Source organism: Oryzias latipes, chromosome 8 (genome assembly GCF_053564925.1).
Source record: "Oryzias latipes strain Hd-rR chromosome 8, Olatipes_Hd-rR_3.1".
In the NCBI taxonomy this organism is placed as follows: domain Eukaryota; kingdom Metazoa; phylum Chordata; class Actinopteri; order Beloniformes; family Adrianichthyidae; genus Oryzias; species Oryzias latipes.
The window spans coordinates 26,635,314-26,662,392 of NC_136244.1; the positions used below are offsets into that span (position 1 = coordinate 26,635,314).

Consider the following 27,079-nt stretch of genomic DNA (forward strand, 5'->3'; position numbering starts at 1 on the left):
GTCAGGAGGTCAGTCACGTACTTTGGTGCTAAAAGCTTTATAAACCAGCAGCAGAACTTTAAAGTCTAACCCTAACCCTCTGGCAGACAGGCAGCCAGTTGAAAGAACTGGACCGATGTGGTCTACGTTTGTGAGAACCCAAATGAGCTGTAGTCTCCCGATTGTAAACATCAGATTTTTAATCCTTGAAATACTTTTGAGATGATAGTAGACTGATCCTGTAATTACCTTACAGTAATATGTTTATCAAAATATATGTCTGTGTCTAAAACTACGCCCATGTTTCTGGCCTGGTTGCTAGTTTTTAGATGAATAGATTGAAGCTCTGTAGCGACCTTCTTAGCCCCAAAGACAACAACCTCAGTTTTGTTTTTTGTTTAATTGAAGTATGTTGTGGCTCCTCCAGACAATGCATTTATCAAGAGCCTGTACACGGCCTCTGTCTTATGGTGTCAATGTTATATATATCAGTGTGTCATCTGCTTAGCTATGGTAACTAATGTTTGTTATAATCTGGACCAGTGCGAGCGTGTAGATTTTAAAAAGTAGTAGCCCCAGGATGGAGCCTTGGGGAACTCCACATGTTATTTCAGACGGGAAGTTACCATTTTATACAAAATACTTCCTGTTTTCCAAGAACGTTTTAACCTGTTTAGTACCGGCCCGGTGAGACCCAGACATTAGAGGAAAATACCGTGGTCAACTGTATCAAATGCAGCACCGAGATGCAATAAAACAGGCACGGACATATTTCCACTGATGCGTATGTCATTGGTCACTTTGGTCAGAGCCGTGGTGGTGCTGTCTAATAGCTGACTCAAAGACTTTAAAACAGTTGTTTCTTATTAACAATTCAATAACTGACAGAAAACATCTTTTAATGAGTGAAGTTAAATTCCTTCGATTTGAAGGCAGAATCAGTGTTTGAATTTAGGAAAAAGTGGGTTTACCTGAACACAACTGGAAGCTTTTTTTTTTTTTTTTTACACACATGGAAAATCAGCTGGAATGAACACAAATGTACCAAATGAACGTATTTGAACTCGTATGAATTCCAAAGGTTTAACCAGAGCAGCTCCAGAACAGAAGCTGCTGCTGCAGGGTTGGATGAATGAAATGATGAATGCATGTGCCGCTGCAGGAAGCTCTGGGTTCATCTGCATGTCATTTGCTTTCTTTTTTGGGAAATTTCCCAGAACGGGGAGGGGGTTAAAGTTGCGATTGACCTGATGCTGTTGGGCTGAACCCTCCGGATGTCAGCCAGTGTGTTGTGCAACATTCAGGTGCTCCCTTGCTGTGGAAGCTCTGAGCTTTTCTCAAGGTTAATTGTTTGACAGATTGTAAATGCATATTTTAATGTTTATAAGGCGGCGGGCCTTTCTTCTCGCCCCCCCTCTCTGCTGAAGGTCAGTGATTTTCTGTGAGCTTGTTTCGCGGTTAGCTCTCTGTTGCCGCTGAAAGATGTGCGGCGGGTGATCACAAAGTCTGAAATTGGTCCAGAGAGAGCGCTGCTGTCAGAAAGAGAGACCCAAACAGTGCAGAAAAGAAATGGAAAATGCCATCCCCTGCTGGGTGAATGAATACACGAGTTTCCCTGTGAACCTGCGGTCATACGCTTTGAGTCACAGCCTCCGCTCAAAGCCAAGGGTTATTTATTTCCAAATCCACGGTTTAGGGGTGACTCTCACAGAAAGCCATTTAAAGCAGAAGCACCCAAACATTTCCACCATTGTTGAATTTATCCGCGCGGAGATATTTCTGTCAGCCGCTCCTTGTGGGTCTGAAAGGACGTGGGTGCGCCCCTCCCCGTCTCCCGCTGACACGCGGCGTTATCTCCGGGGAGGACGCGGTCCTACATTTGTCGCCGTGACTGTTTGACGACTGCGGCGCGGCTGCTGAATGGCACCATTTAAGAGATGAAAGAGCCGTCGTGCCGACGCTGTAAAAGGACTCCAAGCAAAGGGGGGGTGGGGCGCAGAAAGGGGGCGTCTGATTGGGGATCTGAAGAGTAGCGTTAAATAATTGACTCTCTGATCAGAGCCCGTTTAATTAGCTCCTGTTCCTCCGGTTAAATCAGAGCCCCCTCCGTCGGGGTGCTGGGCTCTGAAGTGTTCGGGTCAGGGCGGGGTCATGTTCCTGCCTGCCGTGCGATCACAGCGGGCCTTCAGGTGGGGGGCACGTGCCAATGATCCAGTAGGGTCTGCTGCAGGCTGGTTCTAGCAGAAGTCCCCCCCCCCCCATTAAAAAAAATAAAACCTAGTGAAGAATCACCTCTGAAGGCTCTCAAGCCACTAGATGGTAGTATGGAAGTCTGTTTTCCAAAGGGGTGGGGGGCAATGAAGTAGTTTTGATCTAATAACTAGAGAGAATTGGGCAAATTTGTCTTTCGTACCCCCCCCCCCCCCCCCCCATCATAGAGGAGCAGTTTTTGCCCCATGCTGTCGGATAAACGTGAATCTGCCAGAGGAGGAACTATAATTCATCTTAAGCTGCTCTCCCAGAGCTGTAGTTTGATTTGTTGCACGCAGAGAAGCGGGAAGAGACGAGGAAGGCGGCGCCGCAGACGCGCCGCGTCCCGCTGCGGCCATTTGCTGAGGATCTTATGGAGCTCGCTCTGCCGGCAGGGCCACATGGAGGCTGACGGAGGAGCGTTAGCCGTTAGCTTCACCCAACACACCCAACCGAGCATGTGCAGAAAAGGAGGAGGTCACTTTTGCAGTTCTGTGGTCGCATAAGCGACACCTGCGGTGGGGGCAGCAGTCACACACATGGGGTGGGGGCAGCAGTCACACACATGGGGTGGGGGCAGCAGTCACACACATGGGGTGGGGGCAGCAGTCACACACATGGGGTGGGGGGCAGCAGCTACCTCCGGTTTATAATTGCATCCCATGTCAACCGGTGCGACGAAGCTCACTATTCGCAGACCGAGCCCTGGACCCCCCCAATCGTCAGTCCCATAGCAGCGATCTGTTGTTTGCATCTTTTAGGGGGGGGTGCACCTCGGAGCATGCCGCACCCCCCGTTCGCTCAGCACCTGATGCCATCAGCATGACTCAACAGTCTCATTAACCCTCTTCTTTAAGAGTATCTGGTAATGAAGCGGTTTTGCCGGCGTGCCATCTGTTTCCTCACCGGCACTCGCTAGCTGACACGTTTTACTCATTTTATGTTAATTACAGCAAATTTGTTAAAGTTAGCGGGGGGAGGAAGATCACTTTCCCTCCACTCTTAGAGGATTGCTGGGAGAGAGATCGGCGCCTCCCAGGAGAAGCTAAAGTGTGACAGCCGAGCAGAGAGTCACCGCCGGCGCTCTGCTTTTGTGGTTGCGTATTTTACACCCCGATCCCTCCTGATCTTTTGTGTGCGTGACCGCACGTTTGATCTCGGGTGAGTGATGTGCGCGCGGGGGCGTCATGGCGCGGGGCGCCTCCTGCGGATGGAGGTGAAAGCAGCCAGGTGGGGCTCGGCCGTGTCGGTGCGCCGCGGTAACTGGATGTGATGGCTGGCCTCTGGGGATCTCTGCCTTTAGAAGTGCTAAACGAGCGAAGCAGAGCAATCACGCTGTTCCTGCATGTGTGTGGAGGCCCCAGTGTGTGCTGCCATCACACACACCTGAACACCCCCACTGTGGAAAGGAGGCCCGACACCTGCCTCCGGTTCTTTGGGTTTTTGTCACATAAATGGTTCAGGTTGTTCAACCGACTCCATCTTTAACGTTAACTAAGGATTTAGTAATTAATTAATTGCTACTTTGGCCACATAAACACAAATTCATGCTGTTGGACTGGTGCCTATAGTAGTCCATCTGAAATGTAGGCCTCTAACATCGGAGATGTCGCCGGCGACGCCAAAGAACGCGCGCTTTGACCGTTAACGCCACCTTCAACGTTAAAACGTTCTTTCTGACCTAAACCCACAGAGGGTTTAGGATTTTTCTATAGAAAACAGTTAACATTCCTTATGACTTCTGGCAGCATTACGCACAAGTTACCTTTAAAATAAAATACACATATTGTCAACTAAGATCCTTCTGGCGCAGATTTATTTGAATTAAATATGCAAGAAGACAAAGTCAACCATGGAGGCTTTTTCTGTCATCATGATGAAATATTGGCAAAAACAAAATGAAATAAAATAGAATTGACCAACTCAGTGACCAACAGACGCATTTAACTAAAAACTAAACTGAAACTAGAAGAAGCTGTTCTTCCAGAGGAAAATTGAGGTTGAATGATGTATTTCTGAATGAAAATAAATCTTAAGGGGTAATAATTGGCACAAAAAAAGAAATGTTCAAAGTTCACCATAAATAAAGTGAAAACAGCACAATAGCAAAAAAGATATTTTTGTGAAAAATGTCAGAGCCGGGTATCGAACCAGCGAGCTTCTGCACCAAGGATTCCCCATTTATTTCAATGGAGGCAAAAATCCTGGAAAATCCTGGAAAAGTTAAAGGATTTGAAGAACCAAAAGTCATAGCTAGAAAAATCTGAAAGAGATGAACATTTGAATAGATGGATGGTTGAAATAGATGAAACATTGTAGGAGTCAAAAATGGAGGAAGATACTAGAATAAAGAAAGAGAAAACGGAAAACGATTGGTTGAATGCTTTAAAGCAATCACTCAAAAATGTTTTTTTTGATAAATAAATAAATAATAAATAAATAAATGCAAGTTTATTTTAAATTTAGATTTTTACCTTGGTGTGTTTTTCAATAATTAGAAATAGTGTGAAATGTAGCAAACATGATGCTATTATATAGTTGTTCAGGTTTTGCAGTTGTTCTAACAGAGTTTGCTTTATTTTATAACTAATCTTTAAAAATGGATGAAAGGATTTCATCAATGTGGTGCATTTCCAGTGGCGTTGCATTAAATTACACTTAAATGAGTTATAAAACTGCATGTCTTCCAATAGCCTTTAGTGACAAATGATAGCGATATATGAACATTTTAACGCAATTTTTGAGAAAAACTGTCGCAACTTCAGGTTTTTTTGTGCCACAACAATGATGTGAAACCCAGTAAATCCAGGATTTGGGATGTCCATGTGATCTGGGTGTCTGCCTGCTTCATCACTCACACACAGAGTCCTCAGATCTTCACCTGACGGCACATTTGAAGGTTCAATTCCAGTATTTTTGGTCCTTTCAGGCCATTCCTTTGGAGTTTCAGAGACCTTCTGGGAAATGAAACCATTTTCACTGGTGGGGTCTTGGCACTGAGAGGATTAAAAACCAATACAATTGTAGGAGTTGGGGTGGAGTGGGGGCTTTCTGTTATTAGAAGACAGATGTCGTCCGGTGTCATTGCGTGGTGTTGAACGTTTCCAACCCCCAACAACCCTCTCAGTGAGAATGTCAGCAGTGGAAGCCAAATCTCTGCTTCTGGCTTCCAGCACTTCCTCTTGTTCCCAGCTCTTCTTGTTCAGACTGAGAGCCGATGGCACGTCCACCGGGAAACTCGCCATGCTTTGTCCTCCGCCGTCGGCTCTTCTCGTGGATCTCCGTCAGGAGGATCTTCTGGTTACTGTCTGACCATGAAACCATGTCAAGGTGCAGAGAAATGAAGCTCCTCAACCCTCATCCTTCTGGAATGAAACGTTTTTTTTGATGCCACCTTTTACTTCTGTTATGTTCCATAGAGAACATTTTCCCCACATGGAGACCTCTAAACAGTAGAGAACCTTCTCAGAAACCGGTAACCATCTAAAAGGACTTCACCAGCAGGCTACCTGACTCAGTTCAGGTCAGAGGTCATGATCCAATAGGCAGAAAGAGACTTTTGGCCAATCAAGGAGTAACAGGAACACTTGATGCTCTAAAAAGATACAAATAAACATCCAAAGAACATTTAAACACAGTGGTGGTAGTATGATGGTGTGGGAGTTCGAAAATAACAATAAAAAGGAAAAAAAAGAAGGTTCTGATCAAAGTTTGGACTTTAATCGGACTCTTTTTACGACCCGGAACGGTCATATTCTGCCCAAAAGAGAGAATAGACCTCCGAGGAAAAACTCAGTGATGGTTACCGTGGGATGACAAGTATTTGGGTTGAAGGAGGAAACCTTCATCCCACGGCGGTGTTCTGGTTTACCAGCTTTCCCCCCTAAATTAACAAAATCCTGGTTTACAAACAGCACATTTGGGTCAAATCTGCAACATTTTTCACGCGATTTGAATCATTGAAGTGGCAGAAATCCACAATGTCCAGATGTCTGCAGACGCTTCACTGCCGCGGTGTCTCCGTGTGTGTGTGTGCGTGCATGTGTGTGTGTGTACCTCCAGGTACAGAGGTGTTAACGTGTTAAATGTTGCCCGGTAACCAGGCTCTTAAACAGCAAACATGGCTGCCATTTCAGGTCAGAGCAGTGATGTTAAGTGCTGCAGACAGACCACATGCGGCGCTGCTCCTGTAGCATGACTCCGGTTCAACCGCCCCCACCTGCCATGTCTCAATGTGATTGTTAGCCTGAAGCCCCCAGAAAGGGCAGCCTGCCCCCTCCCCTTCATTAAGCAAATGGAATTGACATAATTCAATTAAGGAGTAAAAAATTTTCTCCCAGCAGAGGAGCTGCTGTTTCTGCACTTTTTGTTTCTGCACCACAGCTGTGGTTGTGGGTCGTGGTGCGTGCACGTCGACCGCACGTGCACGTTTGCCCCCGCGTCAACCAAACAAACCGGTTGTGTTCTTGCCGCAGGCATGCCAGGGTCCCAGCGGTGACACGGGGGCCCCACGTTCCCGCCGCGGTCCGGCCTGAGCCGAGGTGAATGTCAAGAAGTCTCAAAGCCACTCCATCAAGCCCCCCCCCTTCAGATGGGGGGGGGGGGGTTCAGCCAATGAATTACAGATTAGATCATTGTTACAGGATCATAACAGGGATCTAATTGCCAATTTCTCTTTTTAATTGAATTTGGTGGAGTGAGGAGGACGGAGATGGGATTGGTGGCGCGTTGAGTTAGCGGGCTGTTGACTGGCCGCGCCGCTTAATGGGGGGGGGGGGGGGGGGGGGTGACATTCAACCGCGGAAGCGTCCGGTTGAACTTCCTCCCTCATCTGTGTTTCATGATGTTTGTTGTGGGTTCAGTGAAGCAAGACGGCTTTTATCGGCGTGGAAGCGCTTTCATTATAGCCCCCCCCCCCGTCTCCCAGCCTGAACCTGGCAGCCTGGTCTCTGACCCGTGTGTGTGCGTCCGCTGAAGCCCCGTGTCCGGTCCCCCCATAAATGAGCTCCTTGCAGTCGTCTGACGCTTAAATGAGATGAGATGCGTTTGCCCACATCTCCTCTTCATGCATCTGCCATGGCTGTGGTGAGGGGGGGGGCTGTGAGTGTGTGTGAAGGGCGGGGGGGGGCTCCTCTTCCTCCTCACTACCTGTCATTGAGGAGAAGCCGAGGAGGAGCCTCAGTTTGAAGCTGTCACAGACCCTCTAACCCCCCCCCCCCCCCCCCCCCCCCCCCCCGCCTTCCTCTCTTGTCTGTTGTGTAGTTCATAGTTGTGTGTTGCTGCCGTACAACACAAACAGGTCTGGAGGTTCCTACAACGGGGGCCCGTCCAGATCCGAGCCCGACGCTCCCTCTCCCGGACTGACAGGCCAATCACAAGCCGCCGCTCGCCCACCTCCCTCCCTCCCTCCACGCCGCTCTCTCTTCATCCTTCCCGCTCGCTCTCACTCTCTCTCTGCTGTTCATTCCTTAGCTCTCAATCTGTGCATCCCCTCCACCTCCTCCTCCTCCTCCTCCGTACACCTTTCGGTCAGAAGAGGAAGAGGCAGCCCAGCCCAGCGAGAGACGCTGAGAGGATGAAACTCTGACACGCCGGACGACCACAGGGAAACAACCGCACAACTGTGAGTACAGCAGTCCTTTCACCTTTCACTCAGGTTTAACGCTGTCGCACACACTTTGTGTCTCTCTCACACACACACGTGTCCAGCCTCCACTTCAAACACTTCTGCACACTCGCTCAGCTGTCTTTGTCTCTCCACGTCGGACAAAAATAGAAATCAAAGTGCCTTTTTTGTGTCTTTTTTGTGTCCACATTTCACGTGTATTTCTGCTGAACAAACCCTCCACCTGAAGCGGGTTCACACTTTCTGACACTTTTCCAAACGATCGCTTCCCTGAGGTCAGAAGCAAAACCTTCGGCGCACTTTCTCTCTGTCCGCCTCACTTCTGGAAGCTCTTATCTCTGATAAGAAGCTGCTGTGAGGGAACACATGCCTGTGCAGAGAAAGAGAGGGATGGCATCCCGCCGCCGTCCCCGCTGCCTATTATTTAGTGCTCAGCCGTGTGTGTGTGTGTGGGGGGGGTCTGCGTGCCCGGCTGATCTGCGCCATTTGCACTATTTTTTTGATTATGTTCCCGGTTCATCTGCGGCCGAGGCGATTTCCCCATTTCCTTTCCCATTTGGCGAGCGTGCGGCGTGATGTGATGGGCGCTCACACGCGGGGAAGTGCAGACGGGGGATCAGTGCGGAGGACACAGATTGCATTTCCCCCTGGAGAACGCTCTCGCTGTATTAAAGGCACTGGAGGGCTGCTCGGCACTTGTCATCAGCTTCGCTCGTAATGCCGCCGCCGTCGTGTTTGTGTGTCTGTGGGGGGGGGCAGGCGATGTGGTGTTTACAGCCACACTCTCATTTAAAGAGCTCCCATTGGTCCTGATGCTGCAGCTGCATCACGCCGGCCCCGCTCCATTCCAGGCGATATTGCATTTGCCCAGGATATTGTGCGGCGCCTCACTTGCTCTGACTTGACAATCTGATGAGCATATGTGGGAAATGAAAACATATATATGTTAAACACCCCGCGATGTATTCGATTTGTTGTGGGACTATAAACTCCTGCGGTGGGAACTAAAGTGTTTGCATTTTGATGGCGGCGTTTACCATGGATCACATGTGCTCATTTAAGCTTAAAATTGACTCCTGGTTTTTTTTCTTCTTTCTTTCTCTAAATCTCATTTACGCCTCTCTGCTAGTTCTCATGTTTTCCAAATGCATTCGGGCTGTTGCAGACGTGCACAGCTCGTGCACGCCCCCCCCCTGAACTCTGGGCCTGAGGTTGACGTCTGGTGGATTTTTCAGAACCCTTTCGGTTGAAGATGCCGTTTCGAGAGGGGGGGGGGGGGGGGGGGGGGGCAGACGAGACGATGACGTTCTCTCGCTCACGACTCGGAGCCTGAAGGCCGAGCCGGTCCTGAAACTTTTCCTGAAGGGACAGAGTCCCGATTTCTACTCCATTCTCAATGAACTCGGCTCTCGTTTCATATTTTGTGAAAAAATACATTAAAGAGAAGTTAACAGTCTTTTTTCTATGCCAGGAAAGCTGTTTAATTACATTTATCATGTGGTGTACAGCGTGACCCCAAAGGTGCTGCGATCTTTGCGGTTATTAAACGGTGAAAAAAGCGCCAGAAGTCACGATAACCGCATATTTATTTATTGATCGGATGGTCGGTAACCGATCTGAAGAGCGAGAGGACCAGAGCAGCTTTCCCCCATCCCTAAAGGCTCAATTATACAGCATGTGTGAGAAAAGGTGGAGGTGGTGGTGGTGGTGGTGGTGGGGGCTGCTCCTGACAAGGTCGCATTATATATGTCAGCTTCAAATCATTTATTCAGCCACGTCTGAACGTATGAAGAAAGACACATTCGGAGAGTCAATAAATATTGCATGCAACACTTCAATGCTGATTAAATTATGTTCTGTGGAGGGGACGGGGTTGGGGGGGGGGGTCCTTTCATTTTCTCTCTACCTAACTTTGGGGTATTGGTTTCCAGTAATTGAAGCTTTTGAATTATGAGAAATGGAATTTACTCATTTGCTGACTTCTAATTACAATCACAAACCCATCGGATGTTCTCCGGTTCTCCGAGCTGCAGAGTGTTGATGCTGTAATTGAAGCTTTGCACAAAAGCGCAGGCTTTCCGTTTGGAGAGAAATGCCTGAATACCGCAATTCAGACATTCAGGCATGATGAAAATGTGTTCCAAATGCTGAAGATCATACTTTATTTTGAATTGAAGGCCAGACGTTCCGTCACGGGGGGGGGGGGGGGGGGGGTCCATCTCCGGACCAACGTCTGCAGCTGCGACTCCCTAAATGTGAAGCAGTTGTTTGAAATTCAGACAAAACCGCAGCACCAGAACCCTGACGTTTGTCAACATGTTCTGTGAAAACTACAGACATGGAACCGTTTTAACCTCCTGAGGAGCAGCCCTTCATTTACGTCCTTCGAAGTTCTCCCTTAAGACCTGATGTGCTTAAGTTCTACCCTTTCCAATGACATCTCGTGTTTTTTGGGCTGGACTTTGAGAGGTTGGTTTTTCAGGGACCCAAAAATGAGTCTACAGAAATCATAGATTACTGTGCTGGTTCTCGGGGAAAAAGTTGGAAACGTTAAACAACTGTTGTCATTTTAGGTCATTTAAAGTAAAAACAGCAGAGTTTTAGAGGCTCTATTGTGATAGAACCTGCCTTGGATCTAATGATCTACCTGCCTACTTTCTGCTGATTAGCTAAAGCAGGTGAGGTGAGGTTCTAAACGACAGAACCCACTCATCCCACAATGGACGGTGAATGAAACCATGAAACGATAAGAGTGATGGGTTTCATCGAGCGGGGTTCTGTGGTTCTGGACCAACAGAAGATACAATAAAGGGAGGGCGGGGGGAATGCCAATACCAGTAATTCATCTTAAAAAATGAGATCTTGCTACCTTTACACAAGAACCTGAAAGTCAGGGGTGGGGCTTAAAGCCTGCTAAAGTGGCTTTTTGCTGAGATGCAACACTTTCCAGTCGTGAAGTGTCGATGCATTCAAATGGCAAATCCCAATCCCATTCATTTTTCATGGTCATTTTTCAGGCACCCTTGCTCTTTATTCTGCTGATCACCTGAATCAGGTGTGTTCCACCAATGAAAAGCAGCGAACGCAGGGATGGACAGAAAATAAGCAGGACACTAGGATTGAAGGCCCCAAATCAGATCTGTTGAGCATGCTCCATAGCATGATCTGTACAGAATGGTGCAGGTCTCAAAATACTCCTTTACCATTAACGTGCAGGAACCTGACCTAAACTAGCGGTGACGGTTAGCGAACCTTCTTAGCTGTCGTCTCCTCAGTAACCGCCTTGCAGCATGCCTCCGCCGTGCCAGACTATACAAAGTGTTGAGCCTGACGTTGATACAAATGTTCAACATTGGTCGGCAAAATATACATTTTGAATAAGCCAACTATCTCAATTAGAATTGTTTAGCGCAGAACTTCCACAACTCCTCCCTCTTGTCACTTTGCCCCGCCCTGGCCAATGACTGAAAAGATCTTTAGTCACATGGTTTTGTTGCACGCTTTGGTTTGAAACAGGAAGGTCCGGCTGAAGGAAATCTGAGCACAGAGCAAACACAAGGTTTGGGACTCGGTCCGGACCAGTTGACTTCTCCAGTCTGAGTACAGCCTATGTCTTTAGACCTTTTTGTTGACCTGAACAGTCTACCGGTTGTCCAAGGGTAGGACTGCTGGGTTGCGTTACAGCGTCAGAAGGGATGACAAACCTGTCAGCTTTTACACTTGCAGCACAACCAGATCATTATTGAGACCAAAACACACTTCTGCAAGGAGACCGGGTGTTCTGTACCCGAGAACAAAACGGGACGGATCGCAGCAATCAAACGAACCGCACTCCAGGGTCAATCCTTCTCTGGCTGAGAACAGCCAGCGCCGTATTTCTGCTCCTGCTTTTACATGGAGCTTCATTTTATCTGAGACAAAGGTTTCTGATAAAAACTTCTGTCACACATTGCTGGGAGAATCCAAAGCAGCTCGTTCTGTGTGTCTCTGAGGTGGAAGCAGCACGCCCCAACATGGCAAACCTGCCCATCACTATTCCCTCAGACTCTGCAGGGAACAGATCTGCTTCATCAATGCCTCAAAATGAGGGTTTACAGTCCAGCCTCCATTAAACAGGAAGACCAAGTAACAGATCTGACACTTTTCTAAATATATGAGGAAAAATTACTGTTGAGCTTTCTTAATAAACTTTTACATTCTGAATGAGGCAAGTTCGGAGGCTTTAATCCCCTCGACAAATATCTGAAGGCAGGGCAAACACACTACAAGCGTTTTTCTGTTTAGTTATCACCAAAGGGCACGAAGGGAAATGTGTGTTTTTTGTAAATTACCTTGTTAAATTATTATAGCAAAATTCTCCTGCCAGGTATATTTATTTAGTCCATTTTATTCGAAAGTTTATTGCAGGGTTTTTATTTTTTTTTTGCCACCGTTTAATCAGACTGACCCCCCTCCCCCCCCCCCCCCCCCCCCTGCATTAACCTTCAATTCCTCTCTGTCATTCCATGCAGGGTCACGCAAAGTACCATCAAATATTTATAATATTAATAACTGCCTTTAGGAAGGAAAAAGAGAACATAAATAAATCTGCTCTGCAAAGGATTCGATTAACAAGTCCATTCTGTGTAATAAATGGGTGAAGGGGAAATAAAAGGGCAGTTGCCGAGCACAGAGGGGCCGAGACATTAGCGGGTGGGTGAAGAAGGCGCAGCAAGCGGCAGGAAGTGGCGTTTTCTCCTGTAAAAGCTGTAAGATTATCTGGGCTGTGTTTGTTCTGAGAGCCAGCCGCAGAGAAATCGTTGTTGTGGACGGCTTAAGCATCCACGTTCCTCCAGGGAAAGGATTGGTGGTGGTGGGGGGGGGGGTTGCCTCCTACATCGACAGACTGCAAATAGACAAATGCAGACGCCCACGTACACGTGCACACATATGTACGCGGAGCTGTTTAGCGTGGAAGCCGATTGAGGCAGGGCCCGACGTTAATTATCCGTTTTTCAGCCGAGGTCTGGTGACAGTGATTAGAGTGAGGGTTTTTTTTTTGGGAGAGCAGAGCACACGGTCTAATGAGGAAAACTGGCCTCTCTATAGAGCTCTCCAGGCACACTTGATCTGCTTTGTGGTTCAGCAAGTATAATGTGTGTGTGTGCGCGGCGCGCATGCCTGCGAACGTGCGTGGGCGTGACGGCGGCTCCTCCGGGCTCGCTGCCGGCAGAGAGACACTGAATGTGATGTAACATCAAGACACTCCCAAAACACACAAAGACGTGTGCATTGCCGCTGCCTACTTGTGTTTTATTGCAACGATTCCAGAAGCTGAGAGGAAGGTGGTCGTAGCTGCAGTGTTGACGTTCTTTCCACTTCTATGGCCCGATCCAAATTCCTCCCCCTACTCCTACATTTAGCCCTCCAAGCGGAGAGTTTGGGTAAAATGTCTTTAAATTTGGACGTTACTCTCCCACGATGACGTCATCAATAGTCGCCCGTCATCTATGTTAGCTAGAAAACATTGATTTATAACTTTAAATAGTCATGCTGAAACAAAAAGTCAATTCTTTCATTTGAATGTAAACTTCTGTGCTTCCGAGTGCACCCGCATAGAAAAAAAGCACTGAGACGAGGATCACCCGACTGGCGAAGGGACACCAAGGCCTAAGCCGCTACAGTTCCTCCTTAACCCGTGTTCTATCCTAGGCACTTTACCATCGGCACATGGGTCATCTAGACCAGTGTTTTTCAACCAGTGTGCTGCGGCACACTAGTGTGCCGTGGGAGATGGTCAAGTGTGCCGTGGGAAATCACCCTCATTAACTGATATAAAAACATTTCCCATCTCCAGGAAATCAGCTCTCTGTTCATCAAAACAGCCCCTGATAAAACACTGAGTAGTTAGGAATATAAAAGATCCTAAAATACTTTTTCTTTGCGTTTATTTTATTTTATCAAAGACATTTTGATAAGAATGACGTACCGCGATTCAGCTGCAGCTCCGGCTGTATTTGGGAAAAGTCCCGGCCCTTTAACTGTCTCCACCAATCATTCTTAGGGAACTTAATCACATGTCATCAGTCTGACCAATCAGAAGTGGTTAAAGTCTTCACTTCCTTGTCCCGATTTAGCTCGTAAAATTGCTCAGTTCTAACAAAAATACCAGCTAAAACTCGTCTTTAGCGGTGTAGCTTTCCACAGAATCCGGTATCAGACCGTGGAACAAGTGAACAAAACAATGAAGCTCAGAGACGCGATCTCCGCCGGCCGTTTTATGCACTACATCTCCCATGATGCATTGGGTTGTGAGAGTGACAGCGCACAAGGAGATCTGTTGTTAAACGTCTTGAAACCAACGAACACACAAACTGTTTTTAAATCTTCTAACTTAACTTTTATTGCATCTTTTAGGAAAAAAAAACAGCTGCAGTTTCCAGCTTTGGGCTGTAGATCAATACATACTGAGTTTCTCCGTTTTTGTTTTTTTTTAATTTTTGGATGCTGGTGTGCCGCGGGATTTTTTTTAAGGTTAAAGTGTGCCGTGGCTCAGAAAAGGTTGAAAAACACTGATCTAGACCCACTAGACAGTGCTCTGAACCTTTTTTCTTCAATGATTTGTGATCTTCACTGGTGTCCATGGATTACATGAAATCTTTCCACCTTTATCCACCTTTGTCATGGTAGGGAGAACACGTCAATGGAAGGGGGGGGGTCATCTAAGATAGCACAAGGGTTAAACAAAAAACAAGTTCGGACACCAAAACATGTCCTCCAATTGGAGCAGAAGGATGGAGACAGAGGGGCAGGGGAAGAATTTGGATTTGGTCCATAACTGCTCAAGTGTTGAAATAGTAAATGACGTATGCGTGTTTAGTGCTTTTCTGCCTTCCCAAAGTGCTTTGCAGTCACTGATGGAGGCTTTGCTGCCCAACACTGGCGCCAACCTATAGCCACCAGACTGCCCTCGTGCTGCACCATCATGCAGTTAATGTAATTCCAGCGGATCCTGAAGCAGAGAAAAGCAGCCTTTACTGCCCAAAATGGTTGAAGGGTTACGGTAGATCAGTAAGCTTGTGTTATTTGGGTGTAGCCACCGCCATCTCTGGCATCAAAGGGTTAAGCCCCAATCTGTTGCTACATTCACATTGTGCTTAGAAACGCGCATTCAAGCAAACACTTTCAATGAAAAGTCTACGTAAAGCTTGGAACAGAGTTTTGAAAGAAAAAGCCTGGATTCACGAGATTGGCACCACTTGGACATTTCACAGCAAACCGTTCCAACTGTAGGTACATGCGCTTGTATCAGGTAGCGACAGTCTAGTGTGAACACCATTTTCTAAAAGTGCATTCAAAAACCTGCATTCAGCATGTCCGTGGTCTGTGGTCACACTGGAGATGCCGCAAAACAACAAACTTTCTTTGACGCATCGTGATTCTTCAACCAATCAACGTGTCTCAGCTGATCCTGACACAGTGACCTGGCACAGAACGAAAAGTGTTTGAGAAAAACGCCTTTTCTCCGTGTCAGAATCCCCTGATTCGCATTGATCGTAGGAACACAGCAGTACTGTAAAGTGCAGGGCTGTAATGAGTTCTTAACATTTAGTGTATGAATATTTCTGACGTCCAAGATAGCTGATTTATGATCTTTATAAATCTATAAATACAGTTTAGCTTTTGTGTGTTTTTTGCAGTGACGTAGACAAAAAGGATTTGATTAAAAAGACGTTGATTAAACGCAAATCAAAATTAGATGAAGTTTACTGAAGATACTGAAGTTTAGTTATCAAAATAAGTTCTGAAAAAAATCAATTTGTTATAATATATATATATATATATATATATATATATATATATATATATATATATATATTAGAACAATGATGAATCTGAATTTAATAATCCAAACTTCTTGCAATCAATTTCCACTCAGAATGAACAAAGTTGGTTTGTAAAACATGTTAACTTTCTCTGTTGTCAGTTTAGATGAAAGGACTGTGAGTCTTTTGTAGTTATTCCATTTCTATTCAATTGTTGCTGTGTCTTCATTTGTCATCAATCTACTGGAACTTTGAGGATGGAAAAGTTGGAGAACATTTCAGGATTTAAATAATAACTAACAGTGATGTTATTGAAGTTAACCAGGAAGTTGACAGAAAAACCCTGGAGTGTGACGTTTACTGTGATAAATATCTTTTCTTTCTAAATTTTTACGTTTTACTCTGTTTGTTGATTCTGATCTGCTGTTCTAAATAATGACGGTGAATAAGTACACAATATTTTAACTTTCGTTCATCCAGTAAAAAGAAAAACATTTAGCAACCATTCAGACATCATTTAGAAAGTAGTAGGAAGTGTGGTTTGATCTTGAACCTAAATAATCTGAATAATGATCCACAGCCCTGGTAAAACGTTACAGATCAGCGCAAAGCTGCTTTTCTCCCCTTTAACAATCTACTGGAACTATACTGATAAACAGTCGAGGAGTTCCAGTAGTGGAAAGAATGTAAAGGGTTAAAATCCAGAGCACTGCATAGTCCCACACTATATAGGATTCTAGACGTTAGGTAGTAGTGAGGGAATCAGACAGTGTCTGTGGAAAAGTTCACATTGTTGGATTTGAAAATCTGAAAGTATAACAGTCTGAATGTAAATCTGAGAATTGCACCAATCAGCCAATAAAACTCCTAGATAAAAGTAAACAATCATGATAAAATGACTAACCGAAACTCATGGTTCCTACATCTAGCAGCTTCTTAGACCTTTTGTTCAAAACAGTAACTAGACGTTCAATCCTGCTTTTTGTTTTTTTCAATTAATACAGCCAGGTGATTTACTTCTTTATTTTTCCTGAAAGCTGGTGTTTTAGAGCGGAGACCGTGAGGTTTGAGGGAAGACCAATCCTCTCCATCTGCAGCAGAACCTTCAGACTTTGTATACGTCACGAAGCGAAAAACTAAATGTGCTTAATGAAGGAAAATGTAAACCCAAAAAACTACCATTAAACTTAAAGCTTTGAAATGTTAAAAGCCTTTTAAGGCCGTCACAGCCACTTATGCCACTTATGAAAGTTTGAGCATGATAAACGGAATTCATAAGTGTTGTCGTCATGCGTCGATGTGTGGAGAGGTCTTTACGACAATTCGGTTTACGTCAAATATGCTCTTTATGTGTAATTTATGTAGTTTATACGCAATTATCATGAACTTTCTAACTTGTATCTCGCGTATACGGCACACAGATCACGCTAAAATGACGTAATTGACGCACAAAAGGCTAAAAAGTTGCACAAAAAAATCAAGCACAGTTCATGCACGATTCGTGTTGTTTGTGGATTTTACTTTTTTCTTTTATATTTTCTTTTGCGTGGTTTATTTGTAATTCCTCCGTGGTTTTAACGTCGTTCATTTGTGGTGCATCTGTGAAAATGTCACATAAAGACCACTTTTCTTGCTTTTTCCACGTATCTTCACGTGTATTCATGCAATAAGCGTGTCATGTATGTGGTGGCTGTGAGACACGGCCTTCAGTCCTACAAAACAGCAACGCACGTTAAAAACTCGCAACAATAATAATGTAAGCATTTTTTTTTGTTTGCCGTCACAAAACATGGATGTTTGGTATCAAACATTCAGATTTTTCAGGGCCGCCATCTGAGCCGCTTTGATTAGCCGAGACACAAATACTCGGAGCGCCGCAGCGCTTGGTACCAAAACACCTAAAGAAATGCTGCTTTTTTTCTTCCTACGTAAATCCCAGCTGAAAGCGAGTTTCTGCAGCGTCTGGCCGAAGTCACCGGTCTGGAATCGGTAACTAAATCACATTTGTGTAAATGCCAATGTTGCTGTGCACCTGACTGATGGATCTGTGCCTGAGCGGGGCCGGCTTCAGGCGAAGGCCTACACGTCATTTTCCACACCATTTTGTCCCAAAGTCGATTACCTTGCCTCTGCAGCGATGGCCGCCTCCGAATTGAACCACACATTTAGCTCGCAAGCTGCCAATAAAAGTCAGAGAGCCCGGCTTCCATCAGCGTAATGATATTTCAGCCTCAGTATTAGTTCTCCACAGCAGTTTCTGCTCAATTAAAGAGGCTCCATATTTAAATACAGAGAGAATCGGAGGGCCGGCCCGGCCCGTGTGCATTCAGATGTGCTGTCAAACGGCTAAATGATGAAGTTTGAAATGGATTTTTTAAGGAGCCACGCGCGCCACACCTTTTGAGTTTGAACAAGGGGAGCTGTTCATTTTCTTGCCGTGAAATTTCCCCCCGACGTCACCGATGTAAATTAACTTTCGAAAAGGTGCAGTAAGTAAGTGAAATGTGAAATAATTCATCAAGAGTCAGCCATGTAAGAAATGTGATTTTCGCCCGCAGAAAGGCTCGCCGACCGTTACCGCAAACAGAGGAAGTAGATTAAGGGCGGGGCTCGCTCGCTCGCTCGCTTGCTCACTCGCTCGCTCGTTCGCTCGCTCGCTCTGTCTCCAGGCCGAAAAGCAGCAAAACCCAAACTGCCAGGAAATCATTTCCAGCTTTGCAGCTTCTGCTTTCTTCCCCTAACACCTTCAGCTTTATGTAGCAGGAGCTGTCATCTCCCATAAATCTCCTGGAGGAGGCGTCCGTCAGAGCTGCCAGCTTCCCGGCGTGGAAACGGGGGAAGCGAAGTGACAGTGGCGCTGGGACAGTCCCATCAAATGGACACCCACCCCAAACACTGAGAAGACTGACTCTGGGAGCATTCGCAGCCTCAGCACTTCCTGAAAAGTCACAGCAGAAACGGTTTGATTGCTGCTGGATAAACACTCACCTGCGCTGCGGCGTCGGATCTGCCGCCTCGACACTTTTAATGCACGGCCATATTCTGAAAAAAGATTACAGAGAACGCAAGGTTGGGGCATCTGTCAAACATCATTTGCCACAAACTAATTGTTTCATGATTATAAATGTCACACAAATATGCTTGTGTGGCACAAAAATAAGTCTTTTTTTTTTCTTTCTTTATCTGATTCAGCCGTCAGCGCACATGCTCCATCATCTGCGCTCCAGGAAATTAGAAAGGAGCAACGTTTGACAGCACAATTTCACAAAACACAGCCACGCCGTCATTTCATTTTCTCCCAGCCATTCTTTAGAAATTATATATTTCATTATTGGCTTTTGAGAAACAAACAGAGCGATAACGGCCCCTTTTTTCAGGTCATTTATCCTTCGTGTCGCGCTCTACTCCTCAGATTTAACCCAGCTGATTATCCGCTGTGCAGGAGCGGACCGCCGTGACCTCGCGGCGCTTTGGTTTATCGGCAGTTGTTTTATGACGAGGATCAGGATCGCAGGCGGCTGATTCGACCTGAGCTGCTCTGGTGACTCTTGACCAAGACGGCGAGAAGTCCATCAGCTGCCGTTCAGCCATGGCAGTTATACATCACCAATGTCAGGGGCCGACTGCTGCTTATCTCTCTGATATCGATTAGAGAACTGTGCTGGGGGTTGGGGGGTTGGGGGGGCAAGCACTGCAGCCAATCAATGGGGGCATTTCATTCCCCTTGAACATCTGCTTTTTTGATCTTCTCTGCCGATTGGTCCGGTTTGGGTCTTTTGGTTTTCTTTACCTCAGTGATTTCAGCTCCGATGATTGGTCACAGAGACAAACTTTCGTCTTCTGTTCCGCATTATCTAATGCTATGTTCACACCAGGCATGTGACGTGCATTCGAGAACGTGTTAAAGGCGCGTTCAGCACATGGCGTTTACACTGGACTGTCCTCACCCGATACAAGCGCACGTCTGCCGCCTACAGCTGACAGAGTTTTGGTGCAAAATGTAGAAGCAGAGCTCAAATCTGGTGAATCTTGCAGTCTTTTCTTTCACATCTCTATTTTGATATGAAAGACTCTGTGTCAATAGAATTCCGGCCGGTTAAACCCTGATTATCAATACCCCTTCATGATTGATTTTCAAGCACTCGGTACTTCCGTGAATTAAATGGTACACCATCCATACGACATTACCAAATCAGAGTTCCTGATTGGTCAAAGTTCCACCTGATTTATCCTTCAACGCGTGTTCAGTGGTCACATGTTATATATGTAGAACCTGAAAACGGTCGTAAAAACAACAGGGCTAAGCTAACATGATGACATACATGAAGTAAGGGATGATGCCCGATAAAGTGTCCATTATCAGAAACTACCAGACCTCACGAAAGCAACTGTGAGGAACCTCCACACGCATCGGATGCTTCAGGCTTCCTTGTCCTCGGTCAATGGACTGATGATGGACACTTCGTCATCACGCTAATACCATATACGTGCTGCTGCGATGTATTTCCTGATCATGACGATAGGTTCAGTAAAGCATCAGTTCAGAGAGAAAGTTCTCCTCTTATCTGTTGTTTTTCTCCAGATGATTAAGCAAAAGTTTGTTTTAAAGAAGCCGGCGCAGTGATACAAAACATTTGGGCTTTGTGACCGGAACTTCTTTTTTTAAGTGTTCATTATTCCTCCGCGTTATCACTTTTTAATCCACATCCACCAGCCAATCAGATCCCTTTACAACATGGTCCCAAGCCATGATATAAAGGTACATTTTCTTAAAAAACACCAGCCCTGTTTGATAACTGAGGGTTTACATGAATAAACTTCTGGTGCATCCAAGGAGGAGTTTATGTGCTGTGTTGAAAAAAAACTCTACTTCTCATCTATTTGTTGAATAGAAGTAAAAAAATAAATAAAGAAAGAAAAGTGACATTCAACTAAAAGCACATGCGTGTTCCTGGGGGGGTCATAACAGATTAAAAGGCACCTATAGAACTCAAAGGTGGATGTAATTGGCTACAACTTGGAAATTCTTTTTTCAAGCAGTTATTCATACCTCATACTCACCAGAGGCTGCAGGAGAAAATCTAAGGCCCCTTTTCACATCTGATCAACAAACACCCTGATAACACCCACTAACCCCGGGTGCTTAAATGCAGTGGGAAAGTGTTAAATCCACATCCCGTCTCGGCTGCAAACATTCAGCCCTATTTGCAGGATTTATTGACGTTTGTGGAAACACAGCAAGTAAACTTTAGAGTGCAGGAGACAGTTTTTGAGGTTTTTTTTCCCATTAAAACAGCCAAGAGTTATAGAATGTAGAGGTTGGAGGACAGATGATCCTTTTTAGGGTTTACACAGCAGATCATCTTGTCCTTCATGTGGGATGGTGGTTACTAAGTGTAACTGTGCTCTCCTGCCAACATAATTCAGTTTTCTCTTTAAGATATTTAAGAACACTCCAGACTACCACACAATAAGAAGGTAAACAGCTTCTACATTCCAGTTATCCGTGAAAACGTTGCTGACTATGATTGTTGTGGTTTTATGTTCTGATTGGTCTAGCAGGCTGTGACTTCCCCTGTGAGAGTCACAGCTGCAGTCTAGTTCTCATGAAGCTCCTATATAAGGTGTGACTTTCTGGTGTGTTCATCCTGTTTTTGGTTCTGTTCATTCTGGTTATCAGAACCTTTGCTCATTGGTGGAGCGTCCGTCACGTCCGTCCTGCTCCTGTGTTTCATGAGAGTTTTTGTGGAATTGGTAGGGATTAGTTTATGTCAATCAATCAGAACAAAAAAAAATGAAAGAAGACAAAAATAATATAGATATGCATAGATGAATGAAACTTTGGATAGTTAACGATGAATCAATTGGAAAATTAAAACATTAAAACGTAAAAGATGATTAGGAAATACTGTCACACACATATCCATGTATATACATCTGTTCACACATGCGAATTAACATTTTTGTCCCTATTCACTGTAAAAACTTAATCTTAAGAAAGGAAAAAAAAAGATTCTTGTTTTGAGAAAGAAATCTTTTGTCATTTTGCAAGAAAACAATCTTAAAGTTTTTCAATAGCAAACATTTAATAAAACATAACATATGGACTACATTTAAAAAGAAATCTTACATTTTAATTTAAAGACAATCGGCAATTTTTGACTTATTTTTAAGGGACTTGTTTTTGCAGTGTATATTCAGGGCAAATTGGACCCAATAAATATTGAGTTTGCCAAATAAGAGTAACGTTAAACAAGCCTAATTTAATCTAAATTTTAATGATTTTTAATCCACTTTTTATATATTTAAATTCCAATTAGACTCTCAAATTAGTCCTTCCAAACAGCTGCTATTCTTTAGAAAACAACCTAATAATTATTAAACAAAATACATTTACATTGAATTTAAAAGGCAGACTTTGACCAAAAAGCCCAAAAAGAAAAACACCAAGCAGCCCAGCTTTCCTGCAGCTCCTAGTGTGAAACATAATTCCATCCTCACCATTTGCAGCCATATTTACTGCTCCACACACAGAAAAAGTCTTTTTTTTAAATGTTAAGTCTATAGCTGCATTTCCTTCTTTCTAGTAAATGAAAAATAAATCAAAAGGTGGTTTTGAAGGCAGGACTGTGAGTGCCAGGCAGAGAAACCTCTCTGCTTAATGAAAGGAAAATGCAGAAATCTGACGGAGAAGTTGAGACTTCCTTGAGGGTGGATCTCCACGTAATGATTGTTCTTTGTAAAGGAACTGGCAGTTCCAGCCGTTCGGTATGCTGTCAGCGTTTGGATTCACAAAGTACTGTGTGTGGAGATGGCTCATATCGAATTCATGAGCCCGTCGAACAGCAAAGCGCAACCTTTCTGTGATTCACTTGCAAATGAAAACTAAACAAAGACGGTTAAAGCTCTATTTTTGGTCCTGCTGCTCCTGGACAGTTGGCCGTTTGCATGATATCTTTCACATTGGTCTCCTTAACCTTTTGCGCGGGGCTTATTGACTCTCACTAACCTTGCATGGAGCTGCTGGAGGACAGGAGCCGATGAGCGTGCTGGCTGTGTGAAAAAAGGCCCGTGTGGAGGTTTTCCCGCCCCCGCCCTGCTCCCGCCGAGCATCGCTGCTACCGACGCTTCGCTCGACCTTTGCCTTCTGATCCCTGTTGCCATGGTGAGGCCCACAATGCTGAGGATTCAGGCACGCCGCGTGTTATGAGCCTGCGATGGCGCCGCTGTAATGGACCTCCAGCTGGTTGAAGGGGAGGTTAAAAGGTGAATCCTAATCAGCGAGCACGTTTTTCGGTTTGTACGTTTTTGCGACCCTCGTGACCCCTCGCTATCTGCTCGTGCAGGTGCCGCTTTTTATTTTAGCATGCCCCCCCCCCCGACCACCATACAGAAGCAGAATACATCAGACCCAGCCAGTCTCCTGCTGCTGCAGGCTAAAGCGTGTCTGACACCTGCCGAAGTGGACGGAAAATGAGAACATTTGTGAACATGATGCACAACATCACCGCTGGAGAACGCCGTGCCTACCAGGCAGATGTACGACACCATTTCCTTTCATTACTCCTTCTACTACCAGTGATCTATTAACACCACGCCGCACTTTACCACTACGGGTGAATCTGGCATTTAATTAGCTGCAACCGGCGTGCCCGTGCAAACTGGGAGCGTGCACTGAGAGGCACATCTCATATGTATTCCTCGGCACCGCTCACTTGTCAGATTGACTTTCGGGACCCTGCAGGCAAAACAGTGACGGGTGTCTCTGCTTCTTGATTGGCTGTCCAATTTGGCAGGTCCATTTTTTTCGCCCCAGAAAGCCAGTTTAAAGGAGGTGAAGCTGATAGATTGAAGATCTGTTATGGGGCTGTAGTGGTACAATCATCATTTGGTTATGGTGGGAGACATAAATCCCATTTATGGGGAAACTAAGGCTCAGTTTGGGCCTCGGCGCTGACCGTAATTCACAAACATGTAACCGAGCCAAACAGAATCCCCCACCTTCAAGTTGGAATAAAATGTTTGATTTTTAACAAATGCTGAGTTGGTAATTGAATCAATTTTCCTAAAGATAATTCTTGTACTTTCAGCCATAAAACTGATTTCTGTTGAGTTTTGATTTAGGAATTCATAACTTTGAATCAACCAAAAGTTCCCCCTTTTTCATAGCCAAATTTGCTTAAAGAAATCCAAGCCTTAAGGTCTGTGGCGCAGAAGTAGAGTGGTTGGCCTCTGAATGGAAAGTGATGCTGGAGCCACATCGGCTGTGGTGCATTCAAGAACGCGGCTACATGAACGTCCTTTCAGTCGGTGTTGTTCATATCGGACACGCAGGGAGTTCCAGAGATGGAAATTCTTCTTCTGTGCGTTTTTTTTACTTTTTTAATCTTTTTCCTGTTAAACAAAAAGGCTTTTTGTTTTCACAGCTCTATTCCTATAAATGTTCATCTTGGTGTCACATTAATCCGACCGAAAAGAAAAGGCAGTTTTAGATTTCTGCTCCGTGATCATGGTTGCAGTCGTGTTTTGAAAAGGACGCCAAGTACACGTCACTAGCAAATGCCAGTCCCCGATTGGTCACAGGGCCACGATTAAGCGTGAAGACGTTCAACCGGTTGAACTTTCGGCCTGTTTGTTGATCAGGATGAACACCCGATTTGTACGCAGAGGCGGTGAACGGATTCAAAACAGATGTAGCGACGCACCAAACGCGAGTCGACTCCGCCGGTGTGAATGCAGCTTTCCAGGTCTGGTTCCTGGCTTATTGCCCTGCATGTCTCTGCCACCACCAGTGCGTGGCTGAACTCACTTGTACTACACGTTTAAAATCTGAGCTTTAGGATTTTGGCAGTGGTAATAATAATGTACAGAATCTATGGATCTCACTTGAATGACGAGGCGCCACAGAAGCAACATGACAGATCTGTTTACAACATTTTCTGACGTTTAACCTTTGTGATGTGTTAGAAAGCTGCCCTCATCTCTGGTGTTAGCGGGTCAAATTCAGATTGAACTCGGCCTGAAAAATGCTCCAAAAGAACATCTATATTCACCTCACAGCCAGATTTGTATTCATATCCGTGAAATAACCTGTTTACATTTTTAATTATGGCTCCACAGAGCTGTTTTCTTAAAATGTACCACTTTTTCTATTACCAAAGCTACTTTAAAGCTACCAATTGTGTTTCCCATAGTGATAAAATGACAAATAAATTCAGAAAAATCCTTTTATAACAAATACTTAAAAAGCGAATTACATGTCAGTTGGCTTATACTAAATCTGGTGAAATGTAGCACAACACATGTAATCGACTCTTTCAACATAAACAGATGCAAACGTTTACAGTAGGGATGCATGGAATCACTCTCTCCACCTTTCGGTTCAATGGTGTCACATTGTTTTAAACCGAGAATTATGGCTTCGTGAGCAGTTATAATTAGGGATGTGCAGATAAAACAAAAAAATAAAAAAAAAGATCAAGGTTTTATTTTGTGTACCCTATTTTATAATTTCTCTCCGGTCGAGTAGCTTCAGCAAAAATAATGCAACTATCTTCTTAAAAGATAGTTGTTGTAGATTGGCTCATATCAATATTATATATCATTTCCATCACACAAACGTTATTGAAATCTTAGAAACGTCAAAATAACACAATTACACTGTTTCCATTAAATCATAATTATGCTAAAAACATAAACCAGCTCACGCAATAAGTCACTCAGAAACATGCCAACGGATGTAAACAATACAGCAGATATGTTCAAATGTATGTCCTGATGTCCAATTATGTGATTGAAATTCTAATTTATGTATTTATTTTGATACTTTGAGTGAGTAAGAAACTAGGTTTGCTGCATTAAAATATTCATCTGAACTGTGGATGAATCCTTGTTCCAGTACATAAAAGTACTTTTTACATACTTGAACTTGAAAATGGGTCAATTTTGGCGCAAACCAAAAATAAGGGTTAAATCCCCAAAATGCTGTGCCGTATTCAAGCAAAATGATTCCTGTAGGGAATCTTTACAACTGCTGAAGAATATAAATAATTGTCAGGACAGATTTTCTGTGTGAAAAATGGAGGTTTTCTGTAAAGGAGACACTGAAGACCTCGTTGGTTAAAAACGGACATTTTTTCTACGCTATAGCCCAGCGTTCAACAGCTAAAGGATTTGTCTGTTTATCTTTTAATGGGTAACCTTTGAGTTTTTATTCTTCTCAGTTTGGCTGCAGATTGTTAAACTTTATTGCTTTTATAGCGTTTTAATAAAAACCTGCCAGAGATTATTGTCAGTATTTTACTGAGTTTTTTTTTTTTTTTTTAAAGAGGCATTTGTGTTAAAGTTGGGCCTTGAGCTCAAAGAAATCTCCCTGTCAGGATGCACAATAGTTGAGCTCAAACTTGCCATCAAGCTGCCACCAGGTAGGCCGGTAATGCATCAAACAGGAGCCATTGTATTGCTTCGCCCGCGCACAGTTATTTTCCTGCCGCAGCCGGAGAATGTGTTCACGCCGTCAGTGTTGGAGGAGGGGTCAAAGGCAGACGGAGCTGTCGAAACACTGAGAGCCATCCCTCACGCTTGACTGTAGTGGTTAAAGGGCAGCCAGGCTCTTAAAGAAACCATTAGCATTTAGATTCGAGACTCTTCCTCCCGCTGAGCGGCGGGGAGTGGCGGCTTCACACCTCAGACTTTTGTGCTCCGACTGGAGCCCGAGCGGCAGCTCCGTAGCCCTGATCAATCTTTCAATACGCCTAAATTGCTTTGGATGACCTCCTGGTGAAGAGCCGGCATCGGCCATACTGATGCTCCTCCAATCAATAGCAGATGCTATCACGGCTCATCAACAAAGAAGCGTTTTAATGAAGGTCAGGGCACGGAAGATCTGATTCATTTTAATTTGTAAATTGTGGCATGAGAAAATTCTAATCAGGCCGCTTTCCTATCAGATATGCAGACTTCTGAGTCCCTTTTTTCCGCTCTCACTCCTTCCCTCCCAGCCTCATTTGCATTCATGGCAGCCGGCGTGTATCCACACAAGACCGGAACGCATGAATGTATACATGACATATATTAAATATCAGTCGGCACTGACTATCGGCCGGTTTTTAATGTTGAGGGCTGCGTTTTCCAGCCGCATCTCCTTCAGCCGAGACAACTTTTACTCCCCTGCACGGGTTCCACCTCATTACGTAAAGATTGAAAAGATGACAAATATGACACGTGCAATTTGTTATCTTAATTAATTCACTGTCTTCTGTGGGAGACAGGCAGGGCCCCCATGTCATCCTGAAACCCCCTTTTCCTCGGGGGTGTTGTTGTGGAAAGCCGGCGCTGTGTCGTTTGCTCAGATTAGTGGAAGAGGTGAGCCTTTTCCATCTCCCCTTCCATTTCGGGTAAATTTGTCTCAGCCACAGTA

General features: G+C 44.8%; 1 protein-coding gene across 6 annotated transcripts in view; it reads left to right on the plus strand.

Annotated features, from left to right (window-relative positions):
• The window catches only part of rbfox3b (RNA binding fox-1 homolog 3b), a 653,838-nt gene that overhangs the window by 149,240 nt on the left and 477,519 nt on the right, over positions 1–27,079 (plus strand). For 5 of the 6 annotated variants that reach the window (XM_078951941.1, XM_078951943.1, XM_078951937.1 and 2 more), the window contains one exon: positions 7,702–7,852. The exons of the other annotated variant lie outside the window; for it this stretch is intronic. The gene's annotated coding sequence lies outside the window, so the exon portion shown is untranslated. The remainder of the gene's footprint in view (positions 1–7,701; positions 7,853–27,079) is intronic. 6 annotated transcript variants of the gene reach the window in all.